This window comes from Pyxicephalus adspersus, chromosome 9 (genome assembly GCF_032062135.1).
Source record: "Pyxicephalus adspersus chromosome 9, UCB_Pads_2.0, whole genome shotgun sequence".
In the NCBI taxonomy this organism is placed as follows: domain Eukaryota; kingdom Metazoa; phylum Chordata; class Amphibia; order Anura; family Pyxicephalidae; genus Pyxicephalus; species Pyxicephalus adspersus.
Window position 1 is genome coordinate 40,081,162 of NC_092866.1, and position 19,202 is coordinate 40,100,363.

Here is a 19,202-nt window from a genome sequence, read left to right on the forward strand (position 1 = left end):
TTGGAGGAAAGCCCTCGAAAAGTGAAGGAAATCCCTTATTAGGTAGGCAGTGTCACCATTGTAAAATATACCTTATATTCTATTCTTGGCTGTGTTTGTTGTATTGTTGTTTTTTTTAACACAGACTGAGAATGACACAAAATCACTACAGATTACTTAAAAATGTGTCTTGCAAAAGAAGAGAAACTCTAGCAAGAGGTGAAGCATGAAAATTAGGCAGCACAAGGAGCTTAATTACGTGCTGACAAGAAGCATATTGCTACTTCTCCTTTATTTATACAGTCACAGGGTGAAAGGCTCTGGGCTAAGAGGATTTGGGTTTAATGATGAAGGCTATCAAGCTGATGAAATCTGGCGGCAAAAAAAAATCTGCAGGGGAAATTTTTGAATTAGTGAATATTGCAGCAAAAGCTTTGTTATTTTATCTTCTAATGGACAATTAATATTTATCCTTGTATTTCTGACTGGAGTTCTGCTATAAATAAACAATGGCACAGATAAGCCGGGAACAAAGGTAAGAGTCCCCAACTTTGAGAAAGTTCTAATTAAACAGCCACTAGCATGGGGCAAATTTATCCTTTGGAGTTCCCAGTCAGCTCCACAGACTTGGAATAAGCATGCTGTAAATAGGTGTCAGAATTTATCTATATTTTTTCCAGGTCAAATTCACAGAAAGCATTGAAGCTAAAACTTGAAACCCAGGATGCACAAAGAAAGGTCAGAAATGGAAACCCACAAACTTTTCTAATGACAGAGTCATTTCAACTATGCTTAGAAAATTGAATGATATACTTTAAGTGGAGAAAAGGTAAAATTGTTATATATTGCGCCTTATGTATACAACAGAATGACAAATTGCCACATTTGGCATGTCTGAAAAACAGTGCTACCTCCTGTGCAGAAACAAATAATTTAGACAGATGCCCATTAAATTCATATGTGAAGCTAAAAATACTGCCGAGTCCTCCACTTCACCTGACCGACTGTCACATTAGAATATTCGTTTATAAATCCTCGTGCGAGTGGAGTGCTTGCAGGTAAATAGCCCAGGGAATACAAGATACGCAGTCCAATCTTTTGAATGATGATGGTGGTCGTTAAATGCATTTAAAAAATGTACATCTGCTCTGAGCAACAAGTCAAGAAAGTCCATGTAAGATCATGACAATAGTTGATTACAACCCATGCACAACAACATAACAAGGTATCAATAAAATTGCATTCCACAAAGATGCAGTTGCCTGGTTGTACTCCATCTTCCTCCACTCCACAAACACAGGATAACTCAGCAGCAGGTTGATTACAAGTACATTCAAGTCAAATGTAAGGCTGAAGCTTTGAAATAGCAAATATAGAGCACAACATACTTGCTCAAAGCAGTTTTTTTTCCATGAAGGCAAGTGGGCCATACACCAGTCAACCCTACAAAACACCCCCCCAACTTCTTTTCTTTTTTTCTTCAATTTAGGCAAACATGATAGACTGCAAATGTGGCTATGATGTGCCAAATATAGTCAAGAACTGCACAAGCCCCAAAATCTACAGAATTGGATCTCTGAACCAGCATCTCCGTCCAGGAAGCAGATATTGACCATATAAGATGACGAAATATAATTTGTGGGTTAACACTATTTAAAATTTGCAGTTATCTGTTCTGCTAGGATACAATAGAGCATTGGTAAGCTTCAAATGTCAAAATCATGGGTTTTATTGACTGGCTTTTGCTTCTAAACCAATCAAATTACTTTAGGGCAACCAACCCCCACCTTCTTAAAATCCCCCCTCTGAGCACAGATCAGAGAATAGCTGCAACTATGAGAGTCTATTATATAAATGGATCGTGGTGCAATGATTTATACCCCCCACTGACACAATTACTGCTGCAATTAAACCATAGGAACTGCTGGAAGTGCAATACTCCTTATAGAATTTTACTGTAGTAACTTATAGAGAAGGGAGGGGTGCAATACCTCCAAGTACAATTCATATAATAGCCCAAATGTCAATATACTTTCTGAAACTGGGACACCTCTGCTGCCATGAGCCTCATTAGAGGAAAGCTTTTTTTTAAAAAAAAGTAGATTACATTTTTTAATACTGACCTACATTTGTAGGTTCCCTGTTGACCCATTAAAGCATTTAAAAACATTTTTACCACCCAAGGGGTTTCCCATTTTTTGGGGATGCTTTATCATCAAATGTATGAGTTTGTTGGACTATGGCTACTGATGTGAAGTTGCCCCACATTCCCCCCCACCCAACAGATTTATGTGTGTAGTGTTTCTTTACATAATAACTTTGTACCACTGTGAAGCAGAGAAGTACTGTGAAATAGTTTTTTCAGGGCAAAAAAAAAACAATAAATGTACAGTATAATATAGCTGTCAAGTTATTAGTAGGTGAAAGATTGGGGATGTGATAGTTTGGTTCATTTATGAAGGTTTCGTTAATATTTTTATTTTTTGCTTGTTGTTATGGAATAAAGTGCCTTTTTAAATAAATTAGGTTTGAAATATTTATTTAAAATGAGTTTGGACATCTACAAAATGGCCTAAAAATTCAACACTCTCTTCTTAGTTGTGATCAGATACTAGAATGTCCCTTTATGATCTCAGCAGCAGCCTAATAAATGATACAGGGCATCTTCTTTTCTTTGTACATACCTCATGATATACTGGTATACAATAAATATGAAACACCAAAGTTTGGCATAATCTTGTTAATCAAGGTTATTTTTACCAAAATTAAATTATGTAGGTCATCTAAAATGATTACTTTTGTATACATTATAATATAGACACATGTTTGTGTGCATAAATGTATCATTTTCTTGTATTCCTGGAACAACCCTGCTTTTTGGTGGTTAGACAACTCTGCTCCCACTTAGAAGTTATTGTTAGGTAGATTGGAATCCCATGCAAAATAATTTTTAAAAAAGTGCATAGGAACTTTAAACGGGAAATAAAAAGAAGGAAAAGAAAAACATACTGTACCATTCTAACTTCCAAATGTTTTGTAAATGATTAGTTAAGGCTTGTTCCCGCTATGTACAGTGCAGTGTGGTACACTTTGCCTCACATAGGGTTTGATCTATCAAAGCTCTACAAGTCTGAACAGGATAGACTAATATGGGAGAACCTGGGGGATCCAGCACACCTGAAATAGATTTGATCCAGGATTGAAAACAGACATGTTAAGGACTCATACAACTCTAAAGTGGCTACCAAGTCCCAAAACTGCAAATCAGCATTTTCATTTTGTCTTAGGGTTCACTATAGAGTGCATTTTCTAAGCATGATACAGTTGATTGAGGATCTTTATGCAGAAGTTGCCATTTGTCTTCTAAACTTGCCACCTACCAAAGGTGACAGGAGTCTCACACATTGGGAATCAGTATTCAGTACAGCTAGTAAATATATCAGTTTGCACTGGAATTAAAAAAGGGACCTAACAGAAGAAAATATGCTATAATACCTGATGCACGGTGATCTCAGAGGGTTCTTGAACCTGTAAAGATAAAAATTTACTGTTAATTTAAATACACTTATGAGAAAAAATGCCATAAACTGGACAATTTATATTTAAATATTAACTTCAATCTGTATGCAGCAAACACCCAAGAAAATGTGAAAAAGTACTTCCTACATGCTTTTATAGTACTACTACTACTATATCCAAATGAAGGATCAACATAAACTTCCCAAGCCTCCTATTAGCAGTTTAATTGATCAAAATCTAAAAGGTACAAGCACTGGAGCCTTCGCCTCATTCTTGCTTTACTACTTAGACACAGTCATTGTCATGTTTACAGGTGGTGGGTCTCAAACTCACTTGTTTCGAATGAACTCCAAGTCATTAACCTTTGGGTAGTAAACTCTTCAGGATTAGAAGTTATGTTCTCATTAAGGAACAGACATGCCTTCTAGAAAAGGATAAATGGTAACAGAAGGGCTAAAAAAACCTTACAAAAAAAAAATCACCCGATCAATAGTCAACGTTTGGTCAAATTATCTCTGATAAAGGGGGAGATTTGCCAATCTAAACTCTGATCCTCCCCTTCAACAGATATCCCATGAACAAATGTCCATGGTAAGTAGAAGTTTTGAAACAAATTTTCCAGGAATTTCAGGTCTTCATGTAATCTTTGCTCAGCCCACAAAGCTTTCAACATTGCTTTAAAATATTAATCATGATCCCCTTAAACTATCCACTGATTCTAAAGGGAAACAATTTGGATCGTGCAAAGCCAATGCTTCTTTCCCTGCATTTTGCAGACAACAACATAAAAACATACTGCACTGCAAAGGTAAAATGTATTCCTCATTGGACACAATGGATACACAAACATCCTAACTTGAAAATGGGTTATGAATTAAAATATCAATCAAATATCCATCTGGCAGTTTGTGAGAATAGAGGTGTATCCTTGTATAGAAAAAATCAATACAATCCCAAATATTTAAATATTAAACAACAGTGCAAGTGAGGATAAATAAAAAAAAGTCATCCTCCTTTATATTCAGCTTCATGCATTAAAAGTCAATACTTGACTAGCAGAACAATTATGAAAGTCTCCAGGGACAGAAGATGGATGAAGTCAGGACTATAATAGTTTCTCAACACAAGCAGGACAATTTCATACAACTTCCATGCACAATGCTCATATACCAGATCACTCCATAATATAAACGCACAGAGAAAAGGGTTGTGATTATATGATTGTTACTTAGGGTATGATGTGCATAAACAAATATCTGCAAATTACAATAAACTGAAACAATGTTGTTAAGAAGAGTGGAACAAAATTCATCCCCAACTAGAAGAAAGATTGATAGAATCATACAATACACAATTACTTCATAATATTGCATCTAAAGTTGGTTATGCAAGATGCTGAATCATGGGGTGTACTTAGTACAAATACATTTCTTCTCTATTTTGGCTTGTTAAATAAATATAGTCATGATGGAATGTTACGTGTTGTATGTTACGTTACGTGACGTGAGACTAAAATAATGTAGAACCCGCACCTCCACACGAACAGCCCAGCAGACCTCAGAGTACCTCTAGATAGGGCTATATCTGACATGGATCAAACCCAGCAAAATGCATCCTGGAGAACCTACTGGTTGTGACAAGGATAAAGCCCTATGGGATAGCAATTAAGTAACAGAATTTTTTTTTTAAATATAGTCCCCTCACCATACCTTACATGTTTGGTTAGTGTGGCCAGGTGGAGGGTATTCAGTGTTTTGGTTACTTCAAACATAACACTGTACACCAACCAAAACCTAAACTACTGACTATTCTATTCTCAGAGTACAGTTCCAGAAGCAAAGTGGATCATCTATCATCCAGATGGTATTTAAGCTTACAGTTGCTGAGGTGTCTCCCCTACCCATGGTCACAAGATAATGGGAGCAGTAAAATTAAAAAAGGGAAAGCATATGCCCCTATTTAATGTACAGCACTGCGTAGTGGCAGTATTTATACTGTTTATTAATATTAATAATATGCAACAATAAAGACTGTGTATACTGCAATACCAAAGCATGGGAAGAAAGAACACATCCTGCATGATAAAATATATATATTAATAATAATTATATATATTATATACCCTAGTTGTATTATTTATATAAAAAATAAAAGTAGTATTAACAAACCAAGTCCCAGAACCTGTACGTGTGTGTGTACGCACATACACATGCATGTGTGAGATGCTTTTAAAGTGGGTGTCAATGGAAAAATATGTGTACTTTGTTATGTTTCCTTAACAATCACACTACTTAACTATGTCACAAAGACAATGCAGTTTGGTGGGATGTACATATTTCCCGGAATGTCTATCATTCCATGTATGCAGCACACGTGTATCAATGTCTTTAGAGTGTGTAATGGGAAGTACAGCAGGGAAGTCCATTCCTTCCTCCCAACCCCTCCCATCATTCCCAAGAGAATCCTTGTGTTTCCTGAGGTGAGCAGCATTAATAGTAAGCAGGAATAATGGACAATAATTGCAGATCGTACTTGCAGATTTTGTGGTGCAAAGGCCATACTGTCTCTGAAACTTAGAAAAATAAAATAGCACATGTCTCTTACTAGTTAACATTCCTTTACTTATCGGCCCTACAAATGTATTAAATTCAATGTAGGGCAGCATCCTACATTGGAAGACAGCAAAGGTGAATGATCTAGTTAACTGGCATGTTCATTACTGTTCTAAGAAGTTCAAATAAAATACCACCACACAATTCTTTAACACTGAGTTACCATAATTAGACTGGATTGCCACTTTTTTGATCCTCATGCATGCACTTAATTATGCATTCATTCTGAATTTTTCCAACAGCCCCCAACTTCTTGTAGTAATGTACAAACTAGTAAGGGAAAACACTGGTGGCCAGCACCTAAGCATGTCTTTTACACACCTAAGTGTAGACTATTTACAGTGGCTGAGGAGCTTCTCAATATGCAAGCCACTAGAAAGTTTAAGCTGGCCTGGTATGTAAGCTGCCATTTGTAACCTGGTTTTCAAAAATACAGACGGCTTGGTTAGTGTTAGGATCCATTTCCTTTAGGGCAGATTCCCACCTGCCACTTGATTGATCAATTTTGTAAAGCTCCCTATGTCTGGCACGGCACCTTGCATGAACCAGCACGACAGAGTTGGTTCAAAAAGATCCAGTCTCCATATTTGACAGCAGGCGGCAGTGAGCAATACCAGTTCCTATGGGGGCTGCTGCAGGCAGATGCTACATGTAGCGTCTCTGCGTATGGCAGCGTTTCCTGGCAAGCAGTAAAACGCACCACAACCTCACTGGCAGTGTGAATTAGCCCTTAATACCTTCTGAATCATTGACCCAGAAGTTGTAAGCAGCTCCAATATGTGTCTGAAACTACCCTGTTTCCCCGAATATAAGGCACTGTCTTATATTTTTTGAAATGCCAAAATATACCCTAGGTCTTATTTTCAGGGGGATGTCTTATTTTTCCATGAAGAAGACTACAGTACACATTTTTTGTTGAAAATCACTCATGTGCCATTGATTGTCCCCTTCTGATCACTCTGTGCCATTGATTGTCCCCTTCTGTTCACTGACTTACCTTTTTTTCTACTGCATGGCCGGGTAACTCCGTTAGGGCAGGGATCAGCAGCGTGCTTCCTGGTGCAGAATCCCCGGGGGGCGTGTGCCGGCTTGTTACTTTCAGTTTCGCTCTGCACTGCAGCCAGCATCGAGGAGACACACACAGTATCAGGTATCGGAGGATGTCTTATTTGCGGGTGAGTGCCTTATTTTAATTTAGCAAAAATCGGGGGTGGCTTATTTGATGGGGATGCCTTATAATCGGGGAAACACGGTACTAAAACCAAAAGATCAGCTTAACATTAGGGCAATTAGCATTCTTTAGAATGAGTTCAGAAATGGCTGCTTACATATCTATGATAAATCCACTTTACCCATGTCTGCACTTCTGTTCTGCACAGGTGACGTTTGGGTGAAAGTCATCCTGTGGTGACAGGGCATATTATACACCATTTTCATACAAATATTCACAGCTTTATTGAGTCAGACTTGACGTATCCAGAAGGACACTTCTAGCCGACATTTCTTTTGACAACTTTCTCGAAAAAAACACCAGACCTGGTTATGCATTGCAACATTTATGAAGACATTCAATAATAACAATGCACCTGTGCTCATCATTTCTAACTAAAGATGTACAGTAATGACCTATAGTGAGATTAAAGTAATAAGTGACAATGACAGATGAAAAGGAACACAAAGCACAGCCGATTTACACCTGAAGGTATTTTAGAACTTCTATATTTAGTCAGTTTGTAAACAAGGGGAGAGGCAAGTAGGAGGGTTTAACTTCCTCTGCTGGTTTCCTTTCGTTTGATGTCAAAAGTCTTGGGACATGAATCAGGGATGGTAAAGAAATACTAAATTGCCCAACATTTCCATATTCAGAAGCTGTGACACAGGTTTATTTAAAGTGAACTCTAGGTCAATATAAAAAGACAAGAATTGGAGCTCAATTTTTTCTTTCTTTTCAAGCAGTTTAGTCACTAAATGTGACCTGGGATCAGCCTCCTACATTCCTCGAAAACTTGACAGAAATACAAAGGGAAGAAGAAGTACAGGGATGCAATCGGAAGCATGGGAAAAGTGGAGAACGCAAAGGGGCAGACAAGTGAGCCTAAAACTGTGATGCCTCCCTATTTATCATCCAGCAAACTGAAATGGGTTCAGGACAAAAAAAAAAGAATTGCGGTAGAAATCTGGTGAACACTGAAACAAAAACATGTTTTATTATTTTATCTTTTGAGGAGCTATTCATTTATATTTTTTTTAGCTGTAATAACAATTCACTAAGGTCTAATGAGGCGGGGAAAAGTGTCATAGACGTTTTCCAGCGGTTTAAAGGCAAGCTTTAAAACGCTAGTATAAAACTAGTGCAAAAAAAGGCATATAAACTCTGTAGGAACGTTTACAAGCGTTTTTAAAACCGTTGGTGAAGACCCAGCCTTAAACTGTGTTTACTTTAAAGAAGAACAACAAATATTGAAGAAAAAAACAAATAATAATACATTTTATATATATATATATATGCTATACTAGATCAATATAAGTGGACTTAAACTTATGGCCCTCCTGCAAAGTCGCACAAATAACAGTTGATCCAGCCAATACAGTTCACATAGTGAAGCAATGATGTAACACTGCTCTAAATTCAGAACTGCAGCATCACTGCCACCTTATCACAAGAACCTGGCCATACCTAGCCCTGCCAATGCATTCTAGACCGACAGCACAGTTGCAGTGTATGTTTTTTTTTTTTTTTTTTAACAAAATGTTTATAAAACTGGGACACCGCCACCAAATACGAATTGATAGTTCCAATGTAAAATTACATCACCAACAACTTTTTGAAGTGGAGGGATCTCTTGAATGTCTATGAAAAGACTCCCAAGGACGGCTCTCTAGCCTTAGCCCATGAATTGCTGATGTTGGAACTGTCATTCCAAGGATCTGGAAATTAAGCTCTATCACTTCTATTATGGAAAGTTCAGAAGAACTATGCTGTTTAAGCTAATGGAAACAAAGTAATGTAAAGTCATGCCTAAAGATCCAATTCCACAAATATATTATATATAGTTACATAGAAGGTTAGGTTGAAAAAAAGACATCAAGTCCATCAAATTCAACCACTAGGGAAATAAACATATCCCAGATATAAACAGTTTAATTTAATTTAGTACAATTTGCTTCAACAGGGGAAAAAAATTCCTTCCTGATTCTATGAGGCAATCAGATGTTCCCTGGATCAACAGTCACTGGTATTTTTACTTTAAAGCCTTAATACCCAGTTTTATTCTGTGCTTCTAGAAATCATCAAGCTTTTTTTTTAAAGCAATCTAAAGAACCTGCTGAAACTGATTCCTGAGGGAGCCGATTCCACATTTTCAGACCTTACAGTGAAGAATCCCTTCCTTCTCCGGAGCTTAAACTTCTTTTCATCCAGACGCAAGGAGTGCCCTCTTGTTCGTTCTTTGTAACAATCTTAAAGTGGATAATTTGTAAGAGTTATCTATATGAACCTTTATATATTTACACAGGGTGATCATATCCCCCCTTAAACATCTCTTCTCAGGGGAGAATAGATTCGGGTCAGCTAACCTCTCCTCATAGCTGAGCTCCTTCATTCCTTTTATTAGTTTAGTTGCCCTTCTCTGCACACACTCATTCATTCCACAATGTCCTTTTTGTGAACTGGTGCCCAAAACTGGACTGCATATTCCAGATGTGGTCTGACCAATGCTTTGTACAGGGGCAGGATTATGTCTCCATCTCTGCAGTCTATTCATCTTTTAATACAAGAAAGTACTTTACTAGCTTTAGATATTGCAGCTTGGCATTGCATGCTGTTATTAGGTCTATGATCTACCAGAACCCCCAGATCCTTTTCCATTTCTGACTCCCCCAAATGTATTTCCCCTAGATAGTATGAAGCATGCATGTTGTTAGCCCCCAAGTGCATAACTTTACATTTATCTATATTAAATGTATTTTGCCACTTGGCTGTCCAATCAAACAGTACATCCAGGTCTGCTTGTAGAATATAGACATCCTGTATAGATTTATTTCCATTACATAGTTACATAGTGTTGTCATCTGCAAGCACAGAAATGGTACTTTTAATCCCAAACTCTATATAATTTAAAAAGAAGTTAAACAGTAAAACTCCCAACACTGAACCCCAGAATATGAATTAACCTTGTTCTTTAAGGAAAATATACAACAAACACATATACTCCTAAACCACCCCCTTACAAACAAGTCCACTGACTTCCCATGTCAGTAGCCATACCATCAATTAGCCTATGGGACCCCTGCACAGGTATTAAACAGAAGAAAGCTCCAATATTTGTATACATATTTGCAAATATAATTTAAATATCACTGAACCTGTAGAATTGAAAAAAGTTCCTTATGCCTTAAACTTATTTCCAGTTATACTGTAATATTTCATGATACATGTATTTAGCTACAACATGCTGCTATGTGAAGTACAGTGCACATGCTGTGTCTCCGCTTTGTAACGTGGCACAGCAATTTGCTGCACCACAAGTCTTCTCTCAATGCAAGTCATCTCAGCAGATTTACATAAAATAGGTACAGCAAACAAAACACTCAAGAGTCACCAGTGGTTAAGCTAAACTATTTCTTGATAGCTCAAAAAAAAAAAAGATGTGAATATAATTAAGAGAAAAAAAATTTAGGGTGAAGCAATAATGTTTCACAATTAAGCACATTTAGGGCTACCTTATGCCATTTTTTAAAGGTTGAGTTGGGAAACACAATCCTAACTCAAGGACAATGCAAAAACTCTTGTGTACTGTGACAATGTTCTTTGTTTCTTTGTTGGTGTGCACTTTACTAACAGATAGGTAGCATTTAATTGCACAGCAGTTTTTTTTTTTTTTTTGCTGCTTTGTGATGTGTTGGGAAATTAAAAATGATTCTGGTTTATTTTTGCTCTGCAAGACTGAAGAAGATAGGCTATCATGGGTTAACCTGGGTCATCCAGTAAACCTCAAATGGATTTCATGAAATCATTTCCTACTATGTAGCAAATGCTTTCTATTCTTGATCCAAATCCATTCCAGGTTTGCAGTCACCCAGGTTCTCCCACGATAGTCTATCTTTCTCAATCCTGGAGAGCTTTAAAAAATGTGTGAAATAAAAACCTATCCCTTGAAACGCTAGAGTAGTAACAATCACACAAATGCTTGGGGACCAAGGCTAGAACAAGAAACAAATTCTACTTGTTCTCTACCCATATTGTGGCTGGTGGCAGGGGATGCTGTCATGGTAAAAACACCAAACCTTATGGGTCTCTGCAGCAAAGGAGGGATGGAATAGTTCAATGTCAGCAACCCTGGCCCTGACCACCAATGTAGGAAAACACTTTTACCGCCAATCAGTCCAACCTCTGAGGACCAGTCTGGGAATTTCCATTTACTGTGTGTATGACTAGTCGGAGGCTGCTGTGATCTGATCTGCATAGCTTTTCTTTGGACATACCAGGCTTCTTCAAATGGCTATCCATAGCAGACACAGAATTTCAAACATAATCCTTGCTGCATTTTCCACTTACAGTTTTTGAATGTCTGTGAATAGTGTTTGGTTGATACGTTACAAAGAAATCCATCACGTTTGGTTTAAACTGTTGATCACCTGTGTCCTAGGATAATTATGACTGAGGATAATTATGATATACACATGAATATAGTGCAGGAAATATATATTTAAAATATGTACAACATATATACTAATATTTCATTAAAAAGAAGGTCCTAATTGGGCAATATTTTATTGAATCAGCTTAGCTAACCAGCATATAAAAAGGACTTATTTAACACACAGAAGCAATTTAAAATAGAGTATTATAAAGAGTTGGAGAGTCTTCTCACATTTATGTGAACTAATCTGATTACCTCCTCAGAGTCCACATTTGGTAAACAACTTGTAAATGATCACTATCAAATAATGAAGGTGTAAAATCTTTTTAGGAAAGGAAGTGACACATAAGTTGCTTTTGAAAAACATTAAAGTGGAATACAAGTTCCATTTTTAGGAATATATGATCAAGCAGGACATTATTGAAGAAAGAGAGAGTTCATATCACTTCTGCAGTAATCTAATATGCCTTCCTGATCGCTCTGGGTATCTAGCACATCCTGACTACCCGAGTGTTCTGGCATTGAATGAACTCCCACATGCCCATAGGGGAGTTATGCCTTCCTAGCCCAGCCAATCCAGATGACCAAAGATCCCCTACACAAAAAAGATTCCGGCACCCTATGAGGGAACAGGGAGAGTGAATAAGGTGGGTTTAGTTCTGTTTAAATCGTATTTTCTATGTGGTCAACCTATGGAGGTATAAAAGCAAAGCACAAACCTAATACAATAAATAAAAGTAGAATACATTTTAGATTACCAGGCTTTAAATTTGGTGGCTGCATTGATTTTCTTTTTTTTTCAGATTTTTATTTTATTCTCAACCTAGTAATCTGGACAGTAACACACCTATAATTAGTGTTACCTTGTATTGATATTTCGCTCACATTTTACTTAACTCTTTAAAGAAAGTTCCTGACCTTAGTAAATTGGCCACCACAGACTAGTATGAAACAAGGTATTGTAAACCAAGATTAGGAAAATATCAGATACAAAAAGACAATTAGTATTGACTACTCCTTTGCTATCTGCCTGTGTTTTTTAGGGAACAGATTCCATGGTCCAGTTTCTCTCAAAGTATGGTTCTAAACTGTGAAATATTCCCAGGTGATTAAATTTAAAACAGAAAAGGGAGCAATCTTTCATACGACTCTTACTTCATAAAAAGTCAAAACAATCTGGAAGACAAGTCATACTGCAGACCTTGTAGTTGCCTGTAAGGTCTGCTTAGCCAGAGTTGCGTTTAGCCTTTTCATATTAATCTGATTAAATCAGAACACTTTGATATATGCGGCTTATAGTTTGAACTCTACAAAGAAAATATGTGATAAATCACTTTAGATTAAAGCTGGGTTCTTTAGAAACCAATAGGTGAAGATGAGAGGCCCAGGGCTCAATCTTATGCAAGTAGTTGAATATCAAATTGCAGAAATTGTAATCAGGGCTAGTGCTCCTTACAATCCTACCACAATGTCATGTCTAGGGTTACAAGATTAAATATAGCTAACAAATATAAGGAATTGTGTTTCATGTAACCTTCGTCTAATTGGAATGTCAATTTAGGCTTTGTGCTAGAAGCTCTTTCATTAACACTTTTAATTAAAAAATGAATCACACCTACCTGGTAGGTTAGTAAATGAAGGAGTGGCAGGAGAATCCTTTACCTAGCAAACAATAGACCTGTTTATAAAAGGTACAAATAGCCATTGTGGACTGGAAATTTTTGACAATTTTACCTCATTATTTCCTATATGTCCCAACAAGAAGAAAGTATGCTAGCAAAACCTGTTTTGTTGAGGATTTTAAAAGATATTATTTTTAAATAAAAGGGTAAAAAGGGTGTAAATACACAGGGGAAGAGTGTTGAAGAAGGAGCTTTCCTGAAGGTAGGTCTGTAAATTCATCACCAAGGTCTAGGTATAAGAGTGGCATCATATAGGGTAAATAAAGGATTTCATGGGAAACATAGTGATAAGCATATCTAAGCTATATTTAATAAATAGTTATTATATTTATTTATTTGGATATCTAACATATCTAAAAGAAATCCTGGATTTGTTTCATCTTTATTTTCATCTGGTAAGCCTGCAAATAACACACAGCTCATGTCCGTGGGTCACTACAATCACTCCTCCACTCTATAGTGGAGCCATGATAAGGGAGCCAAAAGGGAGCCTATAAGGGAGCCATGATAGACATCCACAGGACGTCAGACATGTCCTTTATTCATTTCATTACATAGTGGGGGTAATGGGTTTCAGTTTGCATGAAATATAACATTTACAAAACTAACCCTACAAGTGCTTATCTGAACTACTTCCCCAGCTCTCTGTAAGAGGTTGGTGCACCTACCAAACGTTACCCACTCCAAACACCAATCCAAGATGAACTATGACAATCCTATTATCACCAAATACCATGGGGCAGAAATGTATTACCCCTTGTCTATTTTCTCTCTATAATGGAGATTTATAAACGGTAGCTTGACTAGGCACACGTAACAGGTGAAGAGCTTTTTGTGAGCTACTTGTGTTATTGGATTATCTTAACAAAACTAGGTCTAGAATTGCACAAATTGCATTTACCTGGATGTGTCCTGTAATAAAAAAACAAGTTCAGTTAAATGTAACTACTACTAGTAATATGATGACCTGGATAAAAAAAAAATGGAAGGTATGTACCAAGCAAGCCAGAGGGATGAAATCATTTATGTATTCTGATCTATAAAGAGTCATCTAAACTAGTAGTAGTGTTTAACTGAACTAGTCTAACTAAACTAGTAGTAGTTAGTCACATATGACCATCTACTAATGGCTCTGCCATGACCTGGATACATAAGAACCTTCACAGACAGCACACAAACTTGTCCCAGGACCCTATCTAATTCCTTACCCCTATAAAAACTTAGTGAATTTAGGTAAAAATGTATAATTTAAAAAAAAAGTTAAAATTTGTGCATTCTGAAGCTAAGTGATTATTTTTATTAAACAGGATTTATTTAGCGCCAACATATTATGCAGCTCTGTACATTAAATAGGGGTTGCCAGACAGATACAGACAGTGACACAGGAGCAGACCCTGCCCGAAAAGCTTACAATCTAGGAGTTGGGGGAAGTAACACACAATAGGTGGTGCCCTAGGCATTATATAATTTGTACTAATGTAGTGAACACACTACTCTTGCCTTTGTGTATTTATTAGGTTTAACAGATATTTCAAGTGCATCCAAAATGAAAAACTAAAATGTAATATATTGTAGTTTTTGAGTCTTTGGATATGGCAGTCAAATTTATTTTAATTTTAAATGTTTTTCTTATTCTGTTTTTAATTGTATTCTTACTAAAACACAACTCATTCTGTTCTCCCCAATATCTAATATCCAGCATGATTGTCACCCATGCTGGATATTAAATGTTCATTTTTGTCTGCCTCCAATACGTTCCGGATAATAGAAAGTAGTTTAGAGAAGATAGATAAGTTTGTTGTCTTTGTTGGGTTTGGGACACAAACATTCCAAAATCTACTAAATGGTTCCACTGGGTGATATGTCCTGTAATGATCTGCAACCTGGGAGGAGAAACCATGGCAGACAAACAACAGGAGCAAGAATGCAATTCATCAATCAAAAACCTACAGCAGCTGGGGAGCTGAGAGGCTTTAATACACAGATCAATGTAAATATATTGTTGCGTCTTTTATGGGTGGTCTATTTAGTAAAAGTGACCCAAGGGTAAAAGTAACATTTGAAGCCACAGCATCAGCATGACAGCCAGGCAACTGGCAGTAATAGTCTCCATGTCTTTTTAAAAATATTTAATAAAATCATTACGCATGGAGAATGTATTCAACAGATATAAATCTGAAGTGTACATTTTCCAATATGATTTTTATTTACCAAGCATTTCCTGTAATCAGAGCAGCATTCAGAGAGAAAATGCAAATATGTGTTTCCTTTTGTGAAGAATCTATTTCTATACACTGGACAAATCACACATTCACCAATATTTATAAAGCTGTCTGGTGAATACTGAAACGGGCAAAGGAATTCATTTCATAAATCTGGGGAATTTAAGGCCAATGTTCAATAAATTTCCTGCAAATTGTGGGAGAATTTATATTTCATCCTTTGCAAACAAACACCTACAGTTTTACAAGTGGGTAAAAATAAAGTTTACTATGCTGAATATTTGAATGTAAAATGGTTTATAGTTCAGTATACACACATGCACAGCATTTCACTGACCGTAGTAAGCTCTCCCATACACTGATGCCCAATTTTGCAGGGATAGTCACAGAATAAGGAGTGTGATGGGTAAGCATTGTGACGGTGCATATATAGTGGTTGGGGGGGAGGGGGGGTGTCCTTATTTGTCACAAGTTATATCAAAGTGAATGAACACCCTAATCTTTTGCAGCTCTGTGCAGCCACTTCCTATCTAGATTCAAACACTTCAGCAAAATAATGCCTCCGCCATATTATATTTGGCTAATTACAGTCTGTGCTAGCCCAGCTCCTCAGGCTCTCCTTTCATATCCTTATGAAAGTCACTGGAGTGACAGCTCCGAGTTTGTGTTGACATCATATCCAAGATGGCGGCGTGGTAGAAGGCGCAACCTCAGGCCTTCTGGATGTCTACATAAGGGAGGCTTTTACAGGTAAATAACATGCCGTAAATACACACATATGAGATTGTTGTTAAAATGCTGGAAACCATTAAAACCAATGCTGAGACTTATTATTTGTGTCCATCACTGTTGTTGTTACTGTGGCCACTGTCAGCAATACTGACATAAAATATTGGGGAAGATTATTGCATCTATTGAATGCAATGCTAAGGATTGTCAATACTTCCACTGAAAGCAATGCTGGGGGTAATTTTTGTTACCAGTGACAGGGGTATTGCATCCATTAATAATGCTGGTTTTGACTTTCTAAACATTGGACCTCCTTTCCCTTGGACCTAATAGGGTTGATTTAATAAAGCTCTCAAAGACTAGAGAGAATAAACTCTCATCAGTAAAGCTGAGTGATGCAGCAAACTTGTAATAGATTTCCTAAAAGTCATTTGCTATTTGTTGGCAAATGTTTTTAATCCTTGACCAGAACCATTCCAGGTTTGCTGAATCACCCGACTTCACTGATGAAAGTAAATTCTCTCCAGCCCTGGAGAGCTTTAATAAATCAGGCCCATTGTATCTAAATTATAGCAAAGGGGAAAAGGTGCATCCACTTTACTGCTCATGTCCGCACATCTCCCCGAAAGGTGGCACACTTACTGTTGTTACCTTTAAACCATCCCTCCTAATGATTTTAAACTGTTGCCTACTATGGTTTGGTTTTATACACAATTACACCAATCACAGGCTATTTTTACATCCACTGACAGCGATAATATATACTTCTGACCCCTGAACTCTGTGCACCAGGTTGTATGTTACATGTGCTGGCTGCTAAAAGTAAAAAGGCAGGCTCAGCATTAGTATTAACAGTCTGTTTTCCGGCTGTGTAATACATATGAGAAAATTGGTTCCATTTTACCAGTTGTGTGAGTAGGTTATGGAGACTTAGAATAAACTGGATCTGTCAAAGCAAAACTTAAACCAAAACTGAACAGGAAAAATTTTAATAGCAAACATATGGTAAGGACAGATGTAAAGAAGTGGATAGAATATCAGTTTTAGGAGCCAAATGTGTTTGTACACTACATTACAGCTATTTCCTTTTAGGGTTCAGACAGTGGGAGAATAATTGTGGGTCACTCAGTGTTGGAAGAACAATTGCTGCCATTAGATCTTCCTCTCCCAACATCCTGACATTTCAGTAGAAGCCATGTGTCTACACGAGGAGGCTGGACCTATGGTGACAGGAAGTAGGTGTTAAGAAACTGTCTGACCTCACTTTGCAAGCAGGAAACTAAAAAAAGCACAGGAGGTCAGGCCTATGTGGATGCACTGCTACAGCCATGAACAGTTACACAATGCATTTGCAAAGTTCATTTCCAATACTTAATGTACACTAATCAACTTGATTGCATTAAGACTTTGAGGTTTAGTTTTAAGCCAAGCCCCAATATATTGCCATAAGGAATGCTTCTTTTTTGTAGTAAGCCCTTTATCTGACGTTCTCCAGTGGGGACTGTTTTACCCCAGAAACTCATTGGTTACATCATTAAAATGTCCTAATGGAATAAAAGTTCACATTTGAACTTCGTGCATTGAGTGTGGGGTTCGATCTTTTTTTTTAGATAGTAGATCTGAACCAGAAAAAAAAATTTAGCTGTCAGTCAGCACAATGTTTAGAAGTAGAACACCAGAATGTTATAAAAAAAGTAGACCAGGCTCCACATTCTAGAGGAGTGGGTGGGGGCTTGGGTATGCCTCACCCCAAAAAAAGTTCTGCGCTTTAAACCTTTAAACAGTAAGTCACTTTTACTTTTGCAACTATTTAGACTTTTTTCAGGAGATAATCATAAGCTGATTAATTTCTACTGTTTTTAAATAAAGGATTTCTATAAGCCCTAATATAAAATACATAATTCATCTGTGTATTTTGGTAATTGAAAGCAGTACAAGTACCTGGGTAACTCGGTATCAGACTCTATATACAGCAGAGCTCAAACCTGGGAGAGAAAGAAGCAGTGCAAGAAGCTGGGAAGCAGGGGGCATATGACAAAGTCCACATTAATAGAGATGAGCTAATCAGCATGCAGCTTCTCTATTTACTGTCCACTCACATCCTGGCAGGTCAACACCTTTAAATGGTGATTAGCAGCAAAGAACAGTCAGGTTTATTTGCTGGATAGGGCTTTGGTGTGTGGCAGAGCTGTGTACATCCCAGGACAGAAATAAAAAATCTTTTGCCAGGTAAAACCCTTTCCATACACAGATTTGTGTATTTAGCGGTTTGTTCAATTTAAATATTTTAAAATTATTTTCTTTAGCATGTATACACACTCTGTAGCAAGTGGAAAATTTTCCTTGTTGTCTGTCACCAACAAGGCAGACACTGATACCCAAGGTCCAACATAAAATAACCACAAACCAATTTCGGCAGCAATCCTTTGTGTACACTGACCCTTATAAATGCACCGAAAAGACTAATGGGGGCTGTAAACAGCTTGGGACCAGGGGCAGATATAGGGAGGTACAAAGTCCGCCACTGCATGAGGGCCCTGGACCCTTCTCAGCCAAGAGGGGCATCAAGTCTGTCCAGCATGGGGGCCCCAAGTCATTTCTGCACAGGGGCCCACTGTTGGCTATGTCCACCACTGCTTAGGACTCAAGGTGTAATAAATTCCCATAGGGGCAGACACTGTCACTGTATATAAGAGTGCTGGGTTCTGGACAATCATTATACAGCGTCCTCCATTTCACCCTGGATGTGTCGAGTCACAACTAAATCTGATGTTAGATCTCAGCTTCAGCATCAAACATCTGCATACACAACAGACA

The 19,202-nt window shown here is 37.4% G+C and overlaps 1 protein-coding gene across 1 annotated transcript in view; it reads right to left on the reverse strand.

Moving 5' to 3' along the window:
- The window catches only part of HRAS (HRas proto-oncogene, GTPase), a 42,593-nt gene that overhangs the window by 21,842 nt on the left and 1,549 nt on the right, over nucleotides 1-19,202 (reverse strand). Inside the window, exon 2 of the mRNA XM_072421648.1 lies at nucleotides 3,475-3,507. The gene's annotated coding sequence lies outside the window, so the exon portion shown is untranslated. The remainder of the gene's footprint in view (nucleotides 1-3,474; nucleotides 3,508-19,202) is intronic.